We start from the raw sequence: 23,199 nt of genomic DNA on the forward strand, positions 1-23,199 counted from the left end.
ACACCATACACAAAAATAAACTCAAAATGGATTAGAGACCTAAATGTAAGACTGGACACTATAAAACTCTTAGAGGAAAACATAGGAAGAACACTCTTTGACATAAATCACAGCAAGATCTTTTTTGATCCACCTCCTAGAGTAATGGAAATAAAAACAAAAATAAACAAATGGGATCTAATGTAACTTAAAAGGTTTTGCACAGCAAAGAAGAATACAAACAAGACGAAAAGACAACCTTCAGAATGGGAGAAAATATTTGCAAATGAATCAACGGACAAAGGATTTAGCTCCAAAATATATAAACAGCTCATGCAGCTCAATATTAAAAAAACAAACAACCCAATCAAAAATTGGGTAGAAGACCTAAATAGACATTTTTCCAAAGAAGACATACAGATGGCCAAGAAGCACATGAAAAGCTGCTCAACATCACTAATTATTAGAGAAATGTAAATCAAAACTACAATGAGGTATCACCTCATACCAGTCAGAATGGGCATCATCAGAAAATCTACAAACAACAAGTGCTGAAGAGGGTATGGAGAAAAGGGAACCCTCTTGCACTGTTGGTGGGAATGTAAATTGATACAGCCACTATGGAGAACAGTATGGAGGTTCCTTAAAAACTAAAAATAGTACTACCATATGACCCAGCAATTCCACTACTGGGCATATACTCAGAGAAAACCACAATTCAAAAAGACGCATGCACCCCAATGTTCATTGCAGCCAGGTCATGGAAGCACCCTAAATGCTCATCAACAAACAAATGGATAAAGAAGATGTGGTACATATATACAATGGAATATTACTCAGCCGTAAAAAGGAACGAAATTGGGTTATTTGTAGAGACGTGGATGGATCTAGAGACTGTCATACAGAGTGAAGTAAGTCAGAAAGAGAAAAACAAATATTGTATATTAACACATATATGTGGAACCTAGAAAAATGGTACAGATGAACTGGTTTGCAGAGCACAAATAGAGACACAGATGTAGAGAACAAACGTATGGACACCAAGGGGGGAAACTGGAGGGGGGAGGGGTGGTGGTGGGATGAATTGGGAGATTGGGATTGACATATATACACTAATATGTATAAAATGGATAACTAATAAGAACCTGCTGTATAAAAAAAATAAATTAAATAAAATTCAAAAAAATAAAACTGGGCCCTGTGCAATTATACAAGGCACAACCATGAAGCTGGCCCTGAGATAAAGAATTTGTCTTCTGGTTGTTGAGAGACCTGGAGGGAAGCTACAGTGGAATTAGATGCTCTTGGGCAACATTCATCCTGGGCAGAATGCCCTGGAAATCTCTATGACTCTATGAAGGGTCACTTTATGCTAGTATCACTTGTAGAGAAGAGTAATTCCTGCCATCTGATAAAATCCTGAACTGGACTTCCACAAACGTGTCTGTTCCCATGGGAGATTAAAAAGCTTTCTGCCCCTGAGACTAAATAGACATTTCTCCAAAGAAGACATTCAGATGGCCAATAGGCACACGAAAAGATGCTCAACATCACTAATTATTAGAGAAATGCAAATCAAAACTACAATGAAATACCACCTCATGCTGGTCAGAATGGCCATCATTTAAAAGTCTACAAATACTAATGCTGGAGAGGATATGAAGAAAAGGGAAGCCTCCTACATTGTTGATGGGAATGTAAATTGGTGCAGCCACTATGGAGAATGGTATGAAGCTTCCGTTAAAAAACTAAAAACAGAGTTACCACATGATCCTGCAATCCCATTCTGAGCATATATCTGGAAAAACCTATAGTTCAACACGATACACGTACCCCAATGTTCATAGCAGCACTATTTACAATAGCTAAATCATGGAAGCAGCCTAAATGTCCATCAACAGATGAATGTATAAAGAAGATGTGGTATATATACACAATGGAATACTACTCAGCCATAAAAAAGAATGAAATAATGCCATTTGCTACAACATGGGTGAACCTAGAAATTATCATACTAAAAGAAATGTCAGAGAAAGAAAGATAAGTACCATATGATATTACTTATATGTGGAATGTAAAATATAACACAAACGAACTTATTTACAAAACAGAAACAGACTCACAGACATAGAAAGCAAACTTATGGTTACCAAAGGGGAAAGGGAGAGGAGAGATAAATTAGGAATTGGGGATTAGCAGATACAAACTACAAACTACTATATATAAAATAGATAAACAGCAAGGTCCTACTGTATAGGTATAGAGATAGAGATAGAGATAGAGATATACCTGTATAGGTGCATATATATATATATATATATATATATATATATATATATATATAACTGAATCACTTTGCTGTACACCGGAAACAAACACAACATTGTAAATCAACTTTACTTCAATTTAAAAAAAAAAAAAGCTTTCTGCCCCTGTAATTGGTATTTACTTATTTAAGATTGACTGGGCCCCAATTAACCTAACCAACTGGATTGATCTGGAAAAATTGATCTTGCAGGGGTGGACCCAGTAAGAAATCTGAGTGCTTGGTGGCAGAAGATTTTCTGTAATTTTGGTTAAAGAAGAGATCTCTCTACCCTAACAAGTTGGAAGAGAATTCTTTGGTCATCAGCTTGGAAATGGTTGGATTTTATAAGAACTAGTTACAAAAAATATGACACAACCACATGACTAAGGGCAGTAAATTAGTCTTCAAGCAGATTTCCAACAAAGGATTTTAGAAGATTGGCTCAGTTGCTTCTTTTTTCTCTTTCTGCTTCTTAACTGGCCTTCCATCTTCCTGTTGTTCAGGCCCTCAGTGGAATAATCATCAGGTCCTCCCCTTTCCATCTACCACACCACCACCCCCAATCAAAATCCACTCGTCCTGTGAACCAAATTGTCCCTCTAATAAATTAATTTTAGAAATGTGGTTAATGATGAGATGGACTAGATGTGGAAGTGAGCCCAGAGGAAGGCCAGTGGAGAAGTTCATTTAAACCAGAGTCTTTCTGCCAAGGATGCCACTGCTTTCTCCAATCACTAGTCTAATGGTCCTTTCTATAAGAGTAAGATGCTGTGATGTAAGCTAACTTGCTTATCGTTTCTCCAATGACTTAGAACACCAGGAAAAAATAATCATTCACCTTTATTCTTGCTTTTTTATTCAACATAGACTCAGAATTGTCCCTGATGGATTGCTTCTCAAATCATACCCTCAGGAAAAAGACAAAAGGATGGACTTTGGTTTGGAAATGGTGAAGGAGAAGATACTTCTCAATATCATTTGTTAACTAAAACATGGAAAAGTAAAGTGATGATGTGCCAAACAATGAAGGAGAGATGATACTCCTGCAGCTTTTCATGAAATTTTACTTTTTCAGGCCTAAGTTCCCTCATTAACAATACTCCATCCCCAAGTCTGGCCATGCGCTTCATGATTCAGCACCATCAGTGACTGATACTTCACCAAAAGGAAAATCCAGAGGCTTAACTGTGCTCAGTGTAAGAGTCGACACTGTTTTCCATAAAACATAGGACCACTGTACTGTCTGAGTATAGGAGCGGGTGTGTTTTCATGACAGCCCAAACCTTTTGTTTTCACAAGAACTGGTTTCATGCTAGTGTCAGGATACTTCAAAATCCAAATATCCCCTCAGTTGACCTTTCTCCATTTCTAACTTTTTAAAAACTCCTTTCGAGGCAGGAAAAAAAAATGGGTTGTCTTCACTTCAAAAAATAATCTTGAAGACGGACCTCTAGAGTGGCATGTAAATTAGATTTCCAATCCAAAAAATAAGATCCACAGAAAAGAGGAGGGAAAATATCCCACCATAGCCTCTTCTGAATCCTGTGCAATTTCTGGGAAAATGAGGTTCAGGAGAAAGTTGCCTACAGAAGGGCCATCGTGGGTTTGAGGGGAAGAGGAATGAGAGTAGAGGGCAGAGACAAAAGTGGGGAGATGGAAGCAGGACTGAGACTGAGGCAAAGTCAAAGGCTCCTGCCCCCTTCAAGGGTTTCCCATTGTCAAGCTGATTCTCTTCTCATGCAAAAATAAACTTCCATCTGAGAACCAATCAGAATGTAACTGCTTTTCAGGGCTCAGTTGTTTCATCCACTCATTCCACCCTCTCTTACTCATTAGCACACAAGCAGAAATAATTAAAAATAATGCCAAAACAAAACCAGCACTGCCTACCACAATTAACAATCGTTAAATTATATCTAGCTTTTCTGTGCATTTCTCTCCAGCAACCATAATCTTTGTCCTTGATTGCATTTTCCTGGTAGGCTGAAGGTCCCAGATATGTGCAGGAATACAGAATGTGGTCCTAAGCTCATCAGGTAAAGGCAGAAAGCCTCAACCATACTCCCTTTTTTTTTTTTTAAGATTTATTTACTTTATTTTGGGGGGCGCTGCGTCAGGTCTTAGTTGCGGCATGTGGGATCTTCATTGAGGCATGCAGGATCTTTCATTGTGGCGCGTGGGCTTCTCTCTAGTTGTGGTAGCAGGTTTTGTCTTCTCTAGCTGTGGTGCACAGGCTCCAGGGCAGGTGGGCTCTGTAGTTGTGGCACTCGGGTTCCAGAGCTCATGGGCTCTGTAGTCTGCAGTATGCGGGCTCAGCAGTTGTGGGGCGCAGGCTTAGCTGTCCCGTGGCATGTGAGATCTTAGTTCCCTGACCGGGGATCGAACCCATATCCCCTCCATTGTAAGGCGGATTCTTTACCACTGGACCACCAGGGAAGTCCCATCACCCATGCTCTCTTATCTCTTTCATACCTATCTCTCTCACTGGAAAACACCAGAGAGGAACAGAACCTCCTCCAATGAATGCTGATTTGAAGGAAATGAAAGTGATAAACTTATTCCATCTACCATCTAGCACTGCTGCTGCTGTTGTTATTATTATCATTATTGAATACTGCAAGTGAATCGTTTCTGCCACAAGAACCATCATAGTGACCATGAGAATACTGACCAGTATGCATCCCTGCACCCCAGCTGCAGTAACCCAATCCATAGTACAGTCAACATGAGGAATAAAAGTAAAGTTTTTGAAGACCTCTGATCAAAAGCCTCTTTTCTAGGTGAAAACATGACTTTAAGACCCCTGCTTTAAAAGACAAACTAACTTGGGACTTCCCTGGCGGTCCAGTGGTTGGGACTTCACCTTCCAATGCAGGGGATTGGGTTCAATCCTTGCTCGGGGAGCTAAAGTCCCACATGCCTTGCGGCCAAAAAAACAAAACAAAAAACAGAAGCAATACGGTAACAAATTCAATAAAGACTTTAAAAATGGTCCACGTCAAAAAAAATCTAAAAAAAAAAAGAAAGACAAACTGACTTCCAATTTTTTCAAAGCCTGACCATTTAGTCCCAAATCTTCAAAGAAAGTAACATTTCCATCAAATGATAGTAATGGTATCTTGTTGTCATCTTCAAGTAGGAGCTTTCCTACAAAATTGATCTGAGATACAACATTTTAAGAAACATATACTTTTCCAGCATCCAAGAGATTTATAAGTTGTATGAAGAAAAGCCATATATCAGCACCGGCAAAATGGGAGAGGATTGCAAGGTGCTTAGCACCAGCCAAACTGAAGAAAACTTGTTTTTTCAAGCAGCAAAGCATCTAAGAAGAGATATCCAGAAGATACGGTGTCAGGCTGAACTTCAGGGCAGTGATGAATCAGAGAAACACACCTGGTGACCAAATTTAAAACTATCTAATTCTCAGAGAATAGACAGCCCAGGCTCAAAGCTTGGAGCTCAATTATGGACCCCCATAGCATTAAGCTCCTGCATGACCCCAGAGTAACCTCTTCTGATCCAACCTCAAACTGCTGGTGGTGAAGTAGAGGTCTGAATCTTCAGCTTTGGTCACAGTCCTAACACGACATTGGTGACTTCAATCCCTGTACACTCCTGTTGAATTTCAAAGGCTTCTGGTTCTAGACCCCTTAGACCTGTCAGCAGATCTTGGCCTCCCTGGTTTGGCCCTTACTGCTCTCTAAGGCATTTGATTCTGAGTCATCCATTGGCCTCAGAGAATTAGCCCCACCTCACCCTCCATTCATTGCCCCCTACTCCCAGCTCCAACGCTTGGGATGGATACATGATGCACTTGGCTGAGTTTACCTTACCATAATCCAATGCGGAAGCTGGAGTTATCAAACACAGGAAAAGTATTTCAAAAAACAATAATAGACATCAAAGAGGAACTGCTATCTCAGAAGCCAAGGTAAATATCAACACAGACCATGGTTTGGCAGACTCCAGCTTGTTATATACAAAATGTTACTCTGAAGGCCTCGACTATTTGACCTTTTTTTTTTTTTTTAATAAGAAACTTTATTTATTTATTTAGGCCACACCACATGGCACGTGGGATCTTAGTTCCCTGACCAGGGATTGAACCCGAGCCCCCCTGCATTGGAAGCACAGAGTCTTAACCACTGCACTGCCAGGGAAGTCCCTGACTTTTTAATGGTACAAAAATGTGTATGGAAATACACCTCTAGGACAGTCAAGGACAGTGTATTTCCATTTTAAACACAACTGCTTTACTATTTTATGGTGCCAAACATTGTGAATTTTTGCCTTGTTGGGTGCTGGATATTTTTTAATATCTAGAAATATTCTTGAGCTCTGTTCTGGGATGAGTAAGTGACAGTTTGATCCTTTTGGGTATTGCTTTTTTATGATTTGTTAGGCACGTCTGGAGCAGTGCTCAGTGTAGGGTTAATTATACCCCATTACTGAGGCCAGACCTTCCTGAATGTTCTGCCCAATACTTCGTGAACTATTAGTTTTCCAGTCTGGTTGGAGGGACTAAGCAATATTCCCGGACTTCTGTGAGTGCAGGGCACTGCTCTCCACCCTCTCCCTGTCCCCTCCCCCATCTTTGCACCCCTTGCCCCTTCCCCCTTCCCTCCAGCCTCCTGTAGTTGCCTCACTTGCTCTGATGAATCCTTGAGGGGCCTTTCTGCAGATCTCCAGTGCCCTCTCTCTGTGCAGCTCTCTTGGTTCTAGAGTTCTGTCCTGAGAACTCTAGCCACCCTGGTTTCCCTGGGCTCTTAGCATCAACTCCTCAACTCAGGGAGTACGAGTTCCACCTGCGGCTCAGCCTGGAGCCTCTATCTGGCAGCCAGCTGGAGCAGTCCGAGCGCTCACCTCTTTTTTTTTTTTTTAACATCTTTATTGGAGTATAATTGCTTTACAATGGTGTGTTCGTTTCTGCTTTACAACAAAGTGAATCAGTTATACATATACATGTTCCCATATCTCTTCCCTCTTGCGTCTCCCTCCCTCCCACCCTCCCTATCCCACCCCTCTAGGTGGTCACAAAGCACTGAGCTGATCTCCCTGTGCTATGCGGCTGCTTCCCACTAGCTATCGGTTCATTCTCAAGCACTCACCTCTTTTGTTTGTGATTTCTTGGGAATCGTTGCCTTCCCACTGCCTGATGGCCAGCATTTCAAAAACCGTATATTGTTTCATATATTTTATCTGATATTATTTCAGGTTATTTCAGGCAAAAGAATAAATCTGGCCCTGTTACTCTATCTTGGGCAAAAACAGAACTTCTTTAAAATTCAGTCAACTAGGGGCTTCCCTGGTGGCGCAGTGGTTGAGAGTCCGCCTGCCGATGCAGGAGACATGGGTTCGTGCCCCAGTCCGGGAAGATCCCACGTGCCGCGGAGCGGCTGGGCCCGTGAGCCATGGCCGCTGAGCCTGCGCGTCCGGAGCCTGGGCTCCACAACGGGAGAGGCCCGCGTACCGCAAAAAAAAAAAAAAAAATTCAGTCAACTTAGCACTCAATACCAGTATTACACAGAAAAGATGCTATCAATACTTTAACCCGTGTTTTTCAAAATAAGGTCCTTGAGCCACCTGCCTGAGAATCTCCCGGGATGCTTGATAAAATGAATATTCTTACTTCACATCCCCAGACCTACTGAATATAAATATCTTGCCACTAAAATCTGACAGCTGTTTTCATTACCATGACAATTCATTAACAAAAGACAATAAAATTCCTCTTCTGAAAGTTGGGAAATCATTAGAATTGGCAATGGGTTAAAAAGGCAAGGAGAATATTGGGAGTTCAGCTTGAAATGATGTTCACACCAGCTTTTATAGCTTTCAGCTACAAAAGCATGCTCTGTACAAACTATGACTCTCCATGGCTACATGAGCAATTTTGGAACTGTTTCCTCTTCATTCATTGCAACAGTAGTGCTCCATCTGGAGACTGGAAAGCAATGGTGAGATGGGGAGAGAATCTTGACTGCCTCCACACAGAGGGCCTCTGGATGGCAAGGGTTCAGGGCCAAAGTCAAACCAACCAGGAAACTGTTTTGCCAGGATGTGTGCTTCCCCTCAGCTCACTGAATAAAGTCATGCCCCCCACCAATGAATTTTCATCAACAGTAACAACAATCACACTATCAATCTTTTATTCTCCAATCTCAAGAGCAATTGGAATGACCCCTGTACCATCCTGACTCATATCAGTCCCATTTTCTGAGGAAGGAAGCAAACAGCCTAACATGCTTGTATAAGGTGTGAACAGAATATGGATATCATGAGGCTGAGTCTACCAGAGGAGCAGTAGGTTACATTACTCAAGCAGAGTTCCTCACAAGTCTTCTCTGGGACTTGGTATTGGCCATCTCACTCATTTTGAAGCTAGTGGCAAAGTTCTCGCTCCTGGAGGAAGTGAGGGAAGCAGCAGTGCAAGCTTGAGCTTGTAGACGAAAGAACAAAACAAAGTGTATCTCACATCTCAAATCATTATGTGTTCTCTACCTGAACCTACTTTTTTTATCCAAAGTCTGACTACATTTCATTAGCATTGGGGGAAGAGTGGGCAAGGCGGAGATGGAGATGGGAGAATGTAGGCAGAGCCAGATTACCTTTCAGCCCATGGTAAATATCTGGACTTTATGTTAAATGTAGTGGGAAGCCATTGGAGGGTTTAAGCAGGGGAATGATGGGACCTTATGTGTATTTTTAAAGAATCATCCTGGTTGCTTTGTGGCACATCCTGGTTGCTTTACAGGGGGCAAGTGTGAAAGCAAGGAGAACCCTAGGACAATGCTAGTGAAGCCATAGTCTGTGGACCAACGCTAGTAAGCAAACTGTTTACCATCTGCAACAAGATAAGCACGGAAACTGACAGTAAACGTTTAGAAACTTTAAAACATTTTAGAGTAATATGACATTGCTGCAACATCCAAATAGGAGTTTTTATATTTTTACAAAATGTCAAGCTTCACTGGACCGAGGGAAAAAAAATAAAACCAAAACCAAACTGATCCTTTACCACAGATAGTTTAATACACTGTGGCAGTAATTCAGGCCAGGGGTGATGGGTGCTGGAACTAGGGCGTATCAGGCACAGAGGATGCAAAGTGTTCACCCTCCCAGGATTACAAAGGGTGGTAAGAGGAATCTGGCAGATCAGGACAAGGAATTTGGTGCACACAGCAAGACCTCTACCTCTGCTAACCAGCACTAGACTCGACTACTCACCAACCCTCTGAAAAGTAGCCATCAACAGCAGTTGCTTCACTCCTGAGTGTATTACACATGGCATAAATGTTAAGCGTTCAGACACTGGAATGAGGTTATCCTATGTTTAAGTCCTGATTTCATCACTGTGTGATCTTGGAAGAGTTACTTAACCTCTCTGGGCCTCGGTTACCTCATCTATAAAATGGGAATAATAAGAGCCTCTACCCCATAAGGTGTCCATGAAGATAAAATGAGAAGAACCCCGAGAAGAGGCTGACACCTCATAAATGATCACTCAGCCATTAGTTGTTTGTGTATTTTTCTGGGAAGAAAGAGTTTTAAAGCATGATGACGGTTACGTAATCTCTATCCTCCGTGGAGCACATTAAAGTTCACAAAACCCTATCACATACAGTACTTCATGACTCCTCTCTTAGAAGTAGGGAGAGACAGGCCTGATTTTCTGATGAGGAAAATGAGGCTTAGTGTCCATACAGAGGTTCCCAACTTGCCCCAGGAGGATGAGGTATTGATTTATCTCTCTTCTCCCCACAGTGGAAACAACCTGTCCGAAAAGTCACACAAGCAGCAAGACAAAAAACAAGATCACCATGCTCTTCCACAGTCTGTCTTCATGCCCTTAGTGCATACAAACCGAAGGCAGAGCAGGAGGAGGAAAAGCAACACCAGCGATGGAGAAGCTGGGGTTCAGTTCTCCTTCCTGCCGGCTTAAAGGTAAGGAGCATCTAGGTCTCTGACCCCAGTTCCCCCATTCTTCCTCAACACAACCTTCTCTCTCCCCCTTATTATTCTCTCTTCCTCGGACCTTTATCCCCAAGGTTCAGCTGTGACATGATTTTGGTGTGAGTATTTTTCATGATTTTTTCTTCTTCACTAACATTTTTAATGTTATTAAATTTTCCTTATTTATTAAACATACAGTGTCCCTAAAACTGTCCTAAATGTGCTCCTAACTACCATACCTCTCTCTATTTTGGCTTTTCTTCTCTTCCTTTAAGAGTTTTTGACAATCATTAGTCTGAATTATTCCTGGCTTACAGAGAGAGGAAGCAAGAATCATATAATTGGAGAAAAACTCTTTGAGCTAAAGAAAGACTTGGGTTTTCAAATGGAAAGGACATATCAAGAGAAAACAGGATGTTAAAACAAATTTTTTTTAAGATCCATACCTAGACATATCAAAGTGAAATTCAGAACTTTACTTTTTTAAAGTGTAAGGATAGTAATTTAATATAGGGCTACTTGGATATGAAGGATGCCATTTGAATTTTATGAGAGTAGTTATTAATCCCAATATTTTGATATTTTAATCTATTGTTTTGTCTGTAGAAGAATATGTTAGGAACTAAAACATCTTTTTCTGAAGAAATACTTACCCAAAGTTCAAAACTCCCTTATATTTCACTTTGGTTTCTTTTTCTTCTATTAAATTTATGACAAATGAAATATAATACTTTTTACTGAAAATGTATTTGGTGGTAGACTCTGGGCCAGAGATAAACACAGTGTCTCTACACAAGAAACTGGGTCTATTTGGCCACCTAGTTGTTGATTCAAGTCAGAAAACAGACTAAGTAGGATTTCAGGTCATTAGGAGGGAATTCAAATGCCTCCTAAACACCTAAGTTCCTACCAGGAAATAACACAGCCATGAGGGAATTTTGGCTCTGAAAAAAGTGAAGTTAATGGGAGCTCTACATAATTTGGTGAGAAAGAGTTCACCTTTCAGCTTAAAGAAGTGAGTTTTCATGGGAATGAGGCCACAAGGAACAGTGCAAACAGTCTGATTTGAGAAGCTTAGCCCAATGCCACTCTTACTTTAAGTGGCTTGGTCTTCTATAGAAAAAGAACATTCTTCCATTTGAGCTTCACCTACTGTTCTCCATGACAAAATATGCCACAAAAATCTATACCTCTCAGCTAACAGGTTGAGATTGGTATATTATACATGTATATGCTTATGTATGTGTGGAGCTAAAAAAAAAACAAAAAACAAAGGCAGAACAATTAATATAATATGGTCTCATTTATATTTTAAAATTATATTTATGTTTAGATCTATACCTGTGAGTGGATTCTTGGAGAAGTTCTAGAAGGATACAGGCCAAACTACTAACAAAGGTATCTCAGGGACAGTAGCAGGATGGGAAGAAAGCAGGTAAGAAAAAGGGGAAAACATTACTTTTGACTCTAGGAAGAAAGAAAGAAAGAAAGAAAGAAAGAAGAAAGGAAGGAAGGAAGGAAGGAAGGAAGGAAGGAAGGAAAGAGAGAGAGAGGAAGAGAGAGAGTGAGGGAGGAAGGTGGAAAGAGAGGAAGGAAAGCTATCAGCAATCAATGCCCTTTAACCATAGGAAAAAATCTTTCTTTCTTGGAGAGAGTAAAAGTTATAAGAAGTAGAAATTTTGAGTAATTCTATGAGGAAAAAATTAGCACTTTAGACATAGTTTTAAAAATAAGTCAAGAATGAATCAATATTTTAATACTATGTCTATATGTATTCTAATGGTGTTTATATAGAGAAGAATATTATAATGATTAATAAGTGAATTGCTTAGATATCCACATACAAAACAATAAAGTTGGACCCTTACCTCCATCATATACAAAAATTAATTCAAAATGTATCAAAGACCCAAACATCAGAACTAAAACTGTAAATCTCTTAGAAGAAAACACAGAAGAAAATCTTCATGACACTTGATTTGGCAGTGATTCTTGGATATGACACCAAAAGCACAGGCAACAAAAGAAAAAATATATTAATCGGACTACATCAAAGGACAATACCAACAGAGTGAAAAGGCATCCCAGGGAATGGGAGAAAATATCTGCAAACCATATACCCAATAAATAGATAACATCAAGAATATATAAAGAACACCTACAACTCAATAACAAAACAAAACCTGACTTAAAAATGAGCAAAGAACTTAAATAGACATTTCTCCAAAGAAGATATACAAATGGTCAACAAGCACATGAAAGGGTGCTGAAAGGGTGCTTAACATCACTAATCAAAAACACAAATCAAAAACACAATAAGATATCACTTCATATCCATGAGGATGGCTGTTATTAAAAAACAAACAAACAAAAAAAAACCAGAACAACAAGTGTTATCAAGGATGTAGAGAAATCGGAATCCTTGTGCATTGCTGATGAGAATATAAAATGGTGCAGGGCTTCCCTGGTAGCTCAATAGTTAAGAATCCGCCTGCCAACGCAGGGGACACGGATTCGAGCCCTGGTCCAGGAAGATCCCACATGCCGCGGAGCAACTAAGCGGTGCGCCACAACTACTGAGCCTGCGCTCTAGAGCCCGCAAGCCACAACTAAGCCCACGCGCCTAGAGCCCGAGCTCCGCAACAAGAGTAGCCACTGAAATGAGAAGCCTGTGCACCGCAAGGAAGAGTAGCCCCCGCTCGCCACAACTAGAGAAAGCCCATGCGCAGCAACGAAGACCCAAGGTAGCCAAACTAATTAATAATTAAATTTTTTTAAAGTTCTGGTTGCACCATAATGTGAATGTACTTGATGTCACTGAACTATACACTTAGAAATGGTTATAATGCCAAATTTTTTTTTTTTTTTTTTTTTTTTTTTTTTGCAGTACACGGGCCTCTCACTGTTGTGGCCTCTCCCATTGCGGAGCACAGGCTCTGGACGCGCAGGCTCAGCGACCATGGCTCACGGGCCTAGCCGCTCCGCGGCATGTGGGATCTTCCCAGACCGGGGCACGAACCCGTCTCCCCTGCATAGGCAGGCGGACTCTCAACCACTGCGCCACCAGGGAAGCCCTATAATGCCCAATTTTATGTTATGTTTATTTTACCACAGTAAAAAAAATGAATTGCTTACGTGTGTAGGCTTTACTATGACGCAGACACCATGCTAAATGCCTTATATTGATTTTCTCATTTAATGCCTTTGATATTCCCATTTTATAAATAATAAAGCCTCCTAGAGAAAGTGACTTGCTCAAGGCACACTAGTAAGAAGCAAATCTAGGGTTGAAACCCTGCATCTGACTCCAAAACCCATGTGCTCAGTCAGTGTGCTATACTGAAAAGAGTGACTACATTAAGGTAATGAGATAGAAAGCAAATTAAACTGTTTTCCAAGTAATATTTTAAAGTTGATTAAACATATTAAAATTTTTAAGAATGAATTCCCCAAAAAATATCGAATCCAGACTGGGTATGACTAATAATAAGACACCTAAAATAGTCCTACATTAACCTTCACCATGAGACATTCTTATCCCAAGACCACAGCATCTCCAGAAATAAGACAAAAAACCAGGCTGCCCAAGAAATAGGAATAGAAAGTGTACCTGGCATCTGCCCCATTCTTCCACAAGCCTTGGAACATTTCATAGTTTCTCTATATTTTTTAATAAAACTACTGTGGTTCCATTTATATTTTTAAATTATATTTATGTTTAGATCTACACCTGTGAGTAGATTCTTGGAGAAGGACTGGAAGGATACAGACCAAACTATTAGCAAAGGTTACCTCTGGAGAAAGTAGTAAAATGGAAAGAAGGCAGGTACATAAAGGGGAAACCATTACTTTTGACACTTATACACACTGTTCCAGTTTTTCAAAGGATACAGTCATTCAACTGACATTACTGAATGTCTACCATAAGTCCAGGGTCTATGGTGGTTCTGTTCAATCAAGATGAAAAGACAGAATGACTATCTGTAATGAGCTCCATCTAGTAAACAAGTAACACATCTCCTGTCTGCATGTGCAACGCATCCCATAGACAAGACTCATGTTGGTATTCTGGTCCCTGCAGGGAATTTTTACCAACCCCACTCCTCCAAATGGTCCCCTCCCCCTCCAGTGATCCTCCTTCCATGGACTTCTTGACTACCACCATCACAAACAAGAAGAGCAGACCTGCTGTATTACACCCAAGGCAGCATAGACTAGTGGTGAAGGCTTGGGCTCTGGAGTTAACACCTTCTGGGTCTGCATCTGTCATTTGTACAGTGTGACCTTGGGCAAGTTTCTTAATCCACCCGTGCCTCTGTCACCTCAACTAATAGGTACCAACCCTCACAGGATTACTGAGAGGCTTACATGAGTTAAGGCAGCTAAAGCACTCAGAACAATGTCTGTCATATGTTAAGTGTTCAGAAAATCCATTACTCATAGATGGATCAAATAGCCTTCTAGAAGCAACAGACTGTCCCAGGGAAAAGAATAAAAGATCATCCAACGGAAGAGGGATCTTAGAGATCATTTTACAGATGATGGCACAGAGGGGGCCATAATGGCTCAATGTCTTGCCGAAGGACACGCAGGTGGTCCACGGCAGCATCAGGGCCAGACTCAGGCTCTCTCTGACACAACACAGTGCTCTCGAGGAAGAGAAAGCAGAGCTCTCCAAACTGACTTGTCACTTAGGTGCATATTACAGATCTCATCTACTTTAATACTCGTGCATCCTAAAGTTATAAGTATTAGCATGTGAATGCTCGATTCTCTGAGCAGCATGAAAAAGGGCTTTTTGGCACACACTGTGTGTGTGTGTAGGGGTTGGGGAGGGGTGCAGGTGCAACGATCACATCCATGTGAAAGACTTTAGGGCATGACCTGTTTCTGAAATGTAGCCTGGGTAATAGTCCAGGATGCCAGACCACTTCAGCAGAGCTCCAAGACAGCCACCACAGAGTGAGTCCAAAAAGTGGAGCTGAGGGCTTCCCTCGTGGCGCAGTGGTTAGGAGTCCGCCTGCTGATGCAGGGGGTGCGGGTTAGTGCCCCGGTCCGGGCGGATACCACATGCCGCGGAGCGGCTTGGCCCGTGAGCCATGGCCGCTGGGCCTGCACGTCCGGAGCCTGTGCTCCCGGCGGGAGAGGCTGCAACGGTGAGAGGACCGCATACCGCCAAAAAAAAAAAAAAAAAAAAAAGTGGAGTTGAGACTCACTGATCAGTCCTGCAAGGCCCTGAGGTGGGGGTCACTGAAGCAGTGGAGCAGATCAGGAGGGGTATGCTGGGCAAGGGGGAGAAACTGAGAGATGGATCATTCCAGAAACACCTCCAACTATGTAACTGCTGCAAGTTCAGCTTGTGATCCCCTACCAATCTTACCTCCCAAGCCTCTCCTTCCCCACAGAGAGGCTCTCCATGCCGTCCTCTCCTACCTCTCCCACTTTTCCAACCTTTCCACCTACTAAGCTCTCACAGATTATCCCGTATCACAACCCAACATCCCCCCAGGAGAAATTCACACTTTCCAGCCTCAGTGCTTTTTTGCCCACGGTTTCCCTTCCTCCTGGAGTGCCTGCCACCTTCTGTTCTATGATCCCTTTCCCCTCAAACAAAGCCATTTGGCAAAATCCTTTTCCAGAAATGCCAACCCTTCCCTGAAACCATCCTACGAGAAGAAGTCCTCTTTCCCAGAACCCTCTAGGTCTTTCTAAGGCACTTGATAAATTCTACCTCACTCCCCTCTCCAGACTCTCTCTCCTTTACAGCCATATACAATGCCCCATTAACAAGGGGTCTGCACTCAGTAAACACTAGTTGCTTGTGTAGAAGTCAAAATGGTGGCTGGGAAAACAAGTGCAGCAGGGGAAGCCGAAAAGGACGGCAATGAAGAGTGTGCACCACAGCAAAGACTAACTCTGTGCCAAAACCAAGGGTTTAACACGTGTTAACTCACCTAGTTTTCAAGACAATCCCATGAGATAGGTGCTATTATCGCCATGTACAAAGGAGGGAACTGAGGTATGATGGGCTGAGTAACCTGCCCAAGGTCAAACGGCAGGGTTTTGAATTGAACCAGGCCAGCTGGCTCTTTATATTGATTCTCTGCAACACTGTTCCTTCTAACCCTACATTCCTGAAAACCACTTCAACTCTTCCACTCACAGTGTGCAATGCCTTTCTGAATCAAAAACACACTTTGCAATTTGCAATTATGGCACCTACTGCTTTCTAAGTCAAAAATTAAAGATCAGTTCTGGCCACAACTGCTACAAGAGTAAATAACATATGATAAAGTCTCAAATCTAAAACATTGCTTAAACAGAGACAATTATAGATGTTTGGGATGGAATGGGCCTCTGGCCATTCACCTAGCTCAATATTTGCCATCATTTACATTTTAAAGTCCTGAAATATATACCAGAATTATGTGCAAGCACAAACATCTAACAGCACTCTGAATATTACTCTGATAGAATTATGGGAGTAATAATATAATTATAAGCTTATTGACGCACACAGTGGTCTATCACGTTTAGTGTGTTTTTTTAACAATCATCAAGGAATTTGGACCTACCACTACGTTTAGGAGAATATTGAAAAGACATTCAGCTACATTCACATGTAAGTGAAACAGTAATTACCTATATAATTCAGGATTTAAATAATTTAATATTAAATATTCCATTAAAGGAAGCAAAAGTTTTGTTAATTCTGAATAAGCCAGATAACTTTTCAATCTTCTGATGAAGCAGGGGGGGACTTCCGTGGTAGTGCAGTGGTTAAGACCCCGTGCTCCAAATGCAGGGGGCCCGGGTTCGATCCCTGCTCAGGGAACTAGATCCCACATGCATTTCATAACTAAGAGTTTTCATGCTGCAACTAAGAGTTTGCATGCCGCAACTAAGGAGCCAGCCTTCCGAAATGAAGACCCAGCGCAACCAAATAAATAAATAAATACTTTTAAAAAAAAACAGGGAGGGAGGATGGATAAAAATTCCGGCTTTACAAATATATACTCTGTTCTCACAGAAAGAAAATAGAAAAATAAATGTATCAATAGATTCAACTTTGAAGTTAGGAGAGGCTTTTTACAGGATAACAGTTAAATTTCTGTTCCCAGGAAATTTTTAAATAGCATACAGATGACCCCAAAATTAAATTTAATTAAATTACATTAAAATGTTAGCAAAGCAGAAGAAAAGGAAACGAGGTTCTGTGCAGTTTGTGGCAGCAAGCGATATTTTTCTCTCCCTGATGAGGAGAAGGCTTAGTGAGAACAGCAAAAAGACGCAGGGTAGAGATCACAGCGGGAGAAATAAGATATCCAGCACGTACCCAAAACTTACCCAACTCGGTCTTACTCAACGCTATTTTTCCCACCTTGCCAGCTTTAAATCAGACAGCGGCTGGGCTTTTGCTGTTGCTGTTTCTGTCCTTTTGATCCCAGAGCCCCATGAAAGTTAAACTGTGTGTTGGATGGGATCTGGCCCCGTCTCGCATTAGGGCGAAAAAAGTTTTAAACTTGGATTCCTGGTTGCTTCTTTGGAAAAGTGAATAAATAAGTGGCTGAAAGGAGAGGACGTGGGGGACGTGCTCAGCTGACGTCGGGCCCGCGAAGGGGCCGCACAGTTACTCAGCGCAGCTGTCCAGATGTGCCTCATCTGGTTCCCCGGCGGGGCACGAGCCTCGGCGGCCACGGCTAGCAAAAGCTCCAGCTCATTGGTCTCCGGGGCTCCTCGCTTGCCGCCTATTGGCCGGCCGGCCCGCCACTCCCTAGGTCCTCGGGCCCTCCCCCCGCCCGCCGGGCCAGCTCGCTCCATCCTCAAGAGGAACATGGAAGTGCAGCCCGGGCGCTGATGTGGCACTCGGCGGCCGCTGCGGGCGTGGGAGGGGCCCGGCCGGAGAGAGGTCCTCCGCACCCAGGGCTTGCCCCTGTCCTGGTCCCTGTTATACCGATCCTTTCCGGCAGTTAGGCTGGTTTGTTTAAACAGGATGATTTCAATCTGTTCATGGGATGAAATTAATACGCGCCCCGCGCTGGCTTAGATCCCCAGCATTTCCAAGTTAAAGGGACTGGGGCTCAGGGATGCCGACGCCCCCAAAGGGCCTTCTGGCCATATCTTAGAACTTCAGTCTCCCCTCTTTATCCAGGGAGCGAATAATGAAATTCAAGAGCCTGTTTCATGGGGACAGTATTCTTTTGTTGGAAGAAAAAACTTAATGAACCCTTCACCTAAGTCCTCATTAACTAGAAAAGTTGTTCTTTCTGCAGAGAAGCCCAGGGCTGATTACAGGAGTGACTTGGAAGGCTTGGTTTGTTTGGAATTTTTGTTGGGTGGTGGCTGTAGGAAAACGAGAAATGTTGCTTTGTTCTGTGAGAATGTAGACCAAACGATGCTTTGATCCTGGGGAAACCTTTGAAATATTGATTAGTTGGGAGAGTGTCTGCAAATCAATCACCATTATAATTTGAGGGTGTTGACAGAAATGTGAGCTCATTGAAACATTAAGACGGCAAGAGCTACCTTCATTGAGCCACATACCATGAACTGGGCCAGCCCCTATACTTACAACCACCTTATGAAGTACATATTAAAATTATCTCCACTTTCAGATGAGGTTACCAAGACACAGAGCAGCCTCTCCCAGCATGCCACTGAGGTTTCCAATATTTGTTCGCAACATGGGTACATAAACGTACCTGCCCTTTGCCAGGAATAGGTGAGTCAGAGTTTATTGTGAGTGCCTCTACATTCTGATGTCCAAAACTTTCTTTCACTTCATAGATAATGTCCTCTTGGTCGGTCTATTTGTTATCTATTGCTATGTAACAGATTACCACAAATGTAGTAGCTTGAAACACCACACATTTACTATTGCAGTTTCTAAGGGTCAGAAGTCCAGGCATGGCTTAACTGGATCCTCTGCTCAGGGTCTCACAAGGCTGCACTCACAGTGTCTGTCAGGATGCATTCTCATCTGGAGGCTGGAAGGGGGAAGAATCTACTTCCAAGCTCCCTCAGGTTGTTGGCAGGATTCATTTCTTTGCAGCTGTAGGTCTGTGTCCCCAGTTTCTTTCTAGATGTCAGCTAGCAGCTGCCCTTGCCTCCTAGATTCTAGTCTCATTCTCCTGCAGTTTCTGAAAACCAGGAGGTGGAGGTTATGGGGGTCCGCCTTAGAGTCTGTCTGCCACAATGGGCTAGTCAGACACTTCAGTCTCTATAGACCTGAATGCCATGTCATCTCACCTCCACAATCCCTCCAAAAATTCAGAGCCTCACTCACCAAGTAAAAAAATACGTGAGTGGATTCACAACACTCAAATCCTCTAGCAGTCAAGGAAACCCACAAAAGGAAGTTTTGGCCCTTGAAATTAATCACGAGTTTGGCTTTCTGGAACATCCGTAATCTGATAATGGTACACTTTTAACCCAAAAGTTACTCAACAATGGGCTGATAGTCAAGGTATGTGATCAACCTTCTACACTCATTACCATTGACAAATATCTGATATTGTTGACCATTGGAACTGCTTCCTCAAAAATCTACTAAAAAAAGATTTCTGGAGACTTCTGCTTTCAAGAATATGGAGTAAAAATTTAAAAAAAGAATATGGAGTAGATATAATTTTCCCTGTTTCTCCTGCTAGTATAATACCACCAAAAATCCTGACTTTACATATAAACAAACATAAGAAGACTCTGAAAGTTTGAAAGAAGAGGCAGATGGGCTAGGAATCTAGAGACCCAAGGAATGCCATGATGGTGAGTTCCCTGGATTTTCTCTTTGTCTCATTGATCCAGACTTGGAACCCAGCAAAAGCCTGTTGTCTTTTGTTGTTAGCCAAAAAACCAGGAAGCAGGAGCCTAGAAAGACAAAATAAGTTTAGACAGTAATGGCTATGCTCCAGCCAAACTCCCCAGAAGAAACTGTGGCTTCCCCCACATCCACATCAGCAAAGGCCAAATGGGGTCCTATACTTCCACCCTTGCTATAATAAGGTGAAAACAAATTATACTGATCTTTGAAAAGATCAATATAATAGAAAAACTGCTAGCATGACTGACAAAGTAAAGAGAGAACACACCAATTACCAGTGTCAGGTACAAAACAAGGGATCTCATTATAGAACTTGCAGGCATCAAAAAGAAAGTAAGGGAATACTCCAAACAACTCTACACACATAAATTTGACTTAAATGAAAGGGACAAGTTCCTTGAAAAACACAAATTACCACAACTCACCCAATAGGAAATAAATAATTTGAATAGCCCTGTAACTATTAAGGAAATTTAATTCAAATACTCCCAAAAAAGAAATTTCCAGGCCCAGATGGTTTCACTGGAGAGCTCTACCAAACGTTTAAGGAAGAATTAACACCAATTCTACATAATCTCTTCCAGAAAATAGGAGAGCACACTTTCCAACTGACTTTGTGAAGACAGTATTTCTCTGATGCAAAACCAGAGAAACACAGAATAAAAAAGAAAACTACAAACCAATATCCCTTATGAATATAGGTGCAAAAATATCAGCAAATAGAATTCAGCAATATATAAAAATCATTATACACCATGAGCAAGTGGGGTTTTTTCCCCAGGGATGCAGTCCTTGTTTAATATTCAAAAATCAATCAATATAATCCATGACATTAACAAACTAAAGAAAAAACACAAACATATCAATCAACATAGAATAAGCACATTCAACAAAATTCAGCATCATAAAAATGCTCAGAAAAATAGAAAAAGAGAAGAGAACTTCCACAAGAGCAGGTACAAAAAACCCACAGCTAGCATTATACTTAATGTGAAAAACTAGATGCCTTTCATACATAATTTGTGATTCTATTTATATAACATCCTTGAAATGACAAAATTATGGAAATGGAAAACATATTAGTGATTGCCAGGGGTTAAGGAGATGGTGGGGTGGAGGGGAAATGAGTGTGACTATAAAAGGGCAAAATAGAGGATCCTTGTGGTGTTGGAAGAGTTCTGCAGTTTGACTGTATCCATGGGATAAAGCTGGGATATTGTACTATAATATATTTGCAAATAATAATGCAAAATGTTACCACTGGGGGAAACTGGTTAAACAGTACAGGTCTCTCTGTATTATTTCTTACAGCTGTATATGCATCTATAACTATCTCAAAATAAAAATTTTACTTAAAAAGGCAGACTCCCCTGAGCAGTCCCAACAGCTGTCAACAACCCTGATCTTTCCAAGGACACTATGTGCATCCCCAAGACTGTACTTCTTGAACAGGAAGCCAGGCATTAACTTGCCTCTGTCTCCAAAACACAGTGACTTGCTTCTTAAGAATGCTCATAAGAGACATACAAGTGTTTAACCAAACACCACCAAGCCAATCGTGTTACTTGTAGACCATGTACATCTCTCAAAAACAAGACTACCTATCCTACTTCGAGACGCTTCCCCTAGGTATAAATGACTAATTACTAACATTTTTCCCTAAAATGGGAGTTATCCAATTAGAAAAGATGGTGCAAATTTTACCCCTTACTTTAGAAGAAGTGATCAGTGACTCCACCTTGATCCTCAAAGGCATTCAAGTCAGTTTTAAATCAGTGGTCAGGAATAAAGATGGCCAATAGGCACACGAAAAGATGCTCATCATCGCTAATTATTAGAGAAATGCAAATGAAAACCACAGTGAGGTACCACCTCACACCAGTAAGAATAGCCATCACTAAAAAGTCTACAAATAATAAATGATGGAGAGGGTGTGGAAAAAGGGAACTCTCTCACACTGTCGGTGGGAATGTAAATTGGTGCATGCAGTCACTATGGAAAACAGGGAAATTCCCTGGTAGTTCAGTGGTTAGGACTTGGCGCTTTCGCTGCCAGGGCCTGGGTTCAATCCCTGGTCAGGGAACCAGGATCCCACAAGCTGCACGGCATGGCCAAAAAAATAAAAAAACCAAAAACAAACAAACAAAAAAGAAACCAGTATGGAGATTCCTCAAAAAACTAAAAATAGAGCTGCCATATGATCCAGCAACCCCACTCCTGGTTATAATTATAATTAAATTAAATATAATTATAATTGTACTTATAATTATATAATATAATAGTTAAATTATTATATTATATTATATAAGTATATATAAATATAATTATATACTTACATAATATGATAATTATATAATATAATTATAATTAAACTCTAATCCAAAAAGACACATGCACTCCTATGTTCAGAGCAGCACTATTTACAATACCCAAGACATGGAAACAACCTAAATGTCCATTGACAGATGAATGAATAAATAAGATGTGGTACATATGTACAATGGAATATTACTCAGCCATTAAAAAGAATGAAATAATGCCATTTACAGCTACATGAATGGACCAAGAGATTACATTACTAAGCGAAGTAAGTCCGGAAGAGAAAGACAAATACATATGATGTCACTTATACGTGGAATCTAAAATACAACACAAATAAACATAGCTACAAAACAGAAATAGACTCACAGACATAGAAAACAGACTTCTGGTTACTGGGGGTGGGGTTGGAGAGGGAAGCATCAGGAGTTTGGGATTAGCAGATGCAAGCTATTATATATAGGATGGGTAAACAGCAAGGTCCTACTGTACAGCACAGGGAATTACATTTAATATCCTATGGCAATGGAATGGAAAAGAATATGAAAAAGAATATATATGTATAACTGAGTCACTTTGCTGTACAGCAAAAATTAACACAACATTGTAAATCAACTGTGCTTCAATAAAATTTTTAAAAACTGGAGAAATATACATAAGAAAAAAAAATCAGTGGTCAGAACTGTTAGGGATGAAAGACGGTCTCCTTACAGGCCAAGGCAAAGCCTGTACTATCACACATACATCCTGCTGAATCTAGAGTGATGCCTTGGGCCAAGTGGAATGGTCCAAGAAACGTAGAAACTGAAAGAGAAAG

General features: G+C 41.2%; 1 protein-coding gene across 2 annotated transcripts in view; it reads right to left on the reverse strand.

Moving 5' to 3' along the window:
- TMEM45A (transmembrane protein 45A) overlaps window positions 1-17,916 on the reverse strand; it is a 92,304-nt gene extending 74,388 nt beyond the window's left edge. For both annotated transcript variants that reach the window (XM_024120362.3, XM_024120364.3), the window contains exon 1: window positions 17,591-17,916. The gene's annotated coding sequence lies outside the window, so the exon portion shown is untranslated. The remainder of the gene's footprint in view (window positions 1-17,590) is intronic.
- Window positions 17,917-23,199: the final 5,283 nt, after the last annotated feature.

This window comes from Physeter macrocephalus, chromosome 1, assembly GCF_002837175.3.
Source record: "Physeter macrocephalus isolate SW-GA chromosome 1, ASM283717v5, whole genome shotgun sequence".
Lineage (NCBI taxonomy): Eukaryota > Metazoa > Chordata > Mammalia > Artiodactyla > Physeteridae > Physeter > Physeter macrocephalus.